Raw genomic sequence first — 3,355 nt, forward strand, 5'->3', positions numbered from 1 at the left:
TACAAACAGCTAGAAGGGAGGAGGTATTTTTAAATCACATCCATTTTAACAATTTAGAACATTTTAATCCCAGCCACTGACCTTGCCAGAATACCGATCCGAACACTCCAGAGCATTAGCAAAACATATATGCAGAGATGAATTTTGCAACATGAGATCATCCATACTACTAGACATCCCACCACCAGCACAAACACACAAATGCAAGCAGACAAACCCATGCTTACTTTTTTGTATGCTATATGTATTTTCATACTTTTTAAATAACAACATGGGGAAGATTTCAGAGACTAGAGAAGCAGCTAGTCTAGATAAATCATCAAGGTGTAACTCACAGACTGAGGATTAGGATGGATCTTCTACCAAAATGACTGGTGCTTTGACGACTGAAATATTTTGCTGCTGGTTTGGGAGAGAGCAAGAAAGCAGTGGCAGAGGGTGCTCATTTGAATAATGACCTAAATCAATCCCATATGTTGACCCTGTGACCAATCCTTGCTGGCAAAAAAGTCAAAACAAATCAATGGTATTTTTCAAATGGCTTCCAAGTAAGAGTCTGCATTCACCTAGGCCAGGGTACACACACACGGAGCACTTCGCACCTGCATAAATAAGACATTGTCCTTTATTGATAGCAAGGAAAAAACCCTCTGTTTTGATTCATGCATAGAAAAATAATTGTGTATAGAATGAATATAGCTTGACCAAAGTATTAGACACGGTTGTACGGATACCATTCTATTTTTCTACCTCTAAAAAATACAGCATTATATATGTCTGCAATTTTATTCCATGTGTGCTTTGGAGGGAATTGAGAAAGACTGGCATTTAGCCACCACCTTTCCTGAATACTCATCTCCCACCTAAGATGAACTAAATTTCATTGAAGTTCAACACTCAATGACTGAACAGGAGCTGAGGGAGCCTCAGAATTGGTAATTTATTCATAGATGTTTCTATGTGTAAAGATGGTGCCAGTTCAAGGCTCCTCAGACAGCATAGCAAGAACACAGTTTCTCTTGGCCAAGGCAAAGGCCGAGGCAACTTCTGCCAGGGAAAATAAAGTGAGGTATGGAGAAAAGACCAATGTGGTGAAGAACCAGGAAAGAATCCTCAAGAGCTGAGCTTGCTGCTTCTGGTATATGGGGAGACCACAGTTGATGGGAGCAGAGAACGTGGCTGCTGGGAGAGGCTGCCACCACACACACTGTTGCCCCTCTTTCAGCAGCAGCTGCTAACCTGCTTTTAAGGCTTTGTCATGGGTGAAGTAGGCTTGGCTACAGCTTGTTTAACTTTCCAGAAAGTCCCTAGGCAGACTGACCTTATGCCTAGAGCTCGACCTGTGTTTTGAGGCATTTCCTTGTACTACAGTCAAGGATTGTAGCATGATACAACCACCATGCTGATCACAGGACATACAACTAAGGCCCAATAAAAGTTGCTCCTGCTATAAGGAGTCTGCAGCAGAGGCAACAGATTAATACAGCATACATCTGGGAAGATTATAAGGGACAGCAAAAGGGTTGTGGTCAATATAATAACTGCAGGCCTTTGTAGTCCACTTGCGCTGCAGACTGCAGGTACCACCACAAAGGTGAGGTTTTGAGGGAGTCGAAGGAGTACACCGCTGTTTTGTGGAGAGTCTAGCAATGATGGAGGCAGTGGACATGCTTATATTTTTTGATTGAACTAAAGAATGACTCCAGGAATTTGGGGGCTGAGAAGGCCCAGGGGATGGGAATAGTTCATCAGGTCATCAGTCAACGAAGAGTTTCTCTAGATGGCAACTGAAGCAAGAATCAAAATATGAACCACAGTCCGAAGGAAATTCTCTGTCTCTCTTCACGTGAGAGGAAGGCTTCCTGAAACTACAGCTGGGCTAATTTTATCTTTAGGGATTACATCTTGTTTGCTTCCCTATCAATAGATTGCATTTCCCTTTATTAAGAATATGGAGATTTTGCATCACCTTCATAGTGCTCTAGAACATTTCCAAATTTAGCACCACTCCAAATTAAGGAACATAAATACAGAAATTTGAGATGTAAAAACAAATTACATCTGAACTATTGCTTTCAGAACTTCTCTTTACATTCATAGAGACTAGCTGTTACTGGTCGTGATTTTGGTATTGAAAATGGTAAGTCTTGTGTGATACGAGTGTGTCTGCTTAGTTATATATTTGCAAACCTGGTAATTCTTTCATGGTCCACACCTGTGCTGCATTCTCTGTGCTGTGTTACTTTATTCCAGTGAGACTTTGCACATTTTGAAATTTCTATTTGAAAAATACTCTTGTTAACATTTTCCAATAGCACTTCTAACTATAACAAGGTTTTGTTTCCCTTGGGATTCCCCAGAAAGAGAAATGTGTGATGCCCACACCAAAAGCCTGATGTGCCCAGGCTGTGTCAGACCAGTTATGCTTGCCCTCTACATGTAACTGCAGTGAATCAGCCATGGGCAGGTGAGCAGGGCTTCCCAGGTGGTTCATCTGTGCCTGTGCAATAAGCCTGACATGTCCAGCCTACGCTGGATCTGTTGCAAGTTTTCTCTATATGCAGAAAATCCACTTGTCTGGGCCTTTTGTATAACCAGCAGCACTGTCTGGTGACTGGTAATTTTGCTGGGGATGAAAAATCTTGTCCAACGTTGTCATTATTTTCTTTCTGAACAAAATTCGGGCTATAAGAAGAAGATGTGTCAGTAGAAACATTGTTCTGGGTGTAACTGTACGATGACAGATTGATCTGGCTTTGGTTCCTCCTCATGAGAGTACAGCGCCCCCGGGGGTGCCTTGCTAGGGTCACTGAAGGGCACAGCTTCTGCTTCAACTAATGGGTGTGATAAACCAACAGGCAGTCTTCCTGAATCAATAGTTGCCCATATGTTATATAGTACTATAAATATTTTATCCAAGAAATGCTCCTCTACATATCCTAAATGGGTTCAAATGCCTGCTGGATATGCTTGTGCTCTTTATTGAGCGTAGAAGTGACCAAGAAAGTAATTTAGACTAGACACATAACTGAAGTGCCTAAGACTATTAATCCCTTCATTGTTCCCTAAGAAAGTGGGTCGTACACATTCAGTCCCTCTCTCCATTTGTTTGAATACGTGTCTGTCATTCCTCCTGCCAGCTATTGGTTAACTCCAACCAAATTTGACAGAAGGACAGAAGGTTCAAACAAAATTACATTTCTACAAACTTTGTGGAGTCAGTGGCTTGGTAATGGAGGTTAGCCCAGTTTTAGGACTAAACAAAAAGCTGCAGTGTGAGAGTAGCAATTATCTACTTGGTTTGGTCTGCCAGCTGGCCAGTCGGGACACATGCATTGACTGGCCAGTCAGCATT

This window comes from Egretta garzetta, unplaced genomic scaffold (genome assembly GCF_000687185.1).
Source record: "Egretta garzetta isolate BGI_Z169 unplaced genomic scaffold, ASM68718v1 scaffold18, whole genome shotgun sequence".
In the NCBI taxonomy this organism is placed as follows: Eukaryota; Metazoa; Chordata; class Aves; order Pelecaniformes; family Ardeidae; genus Egretta; species Egretta garzetta.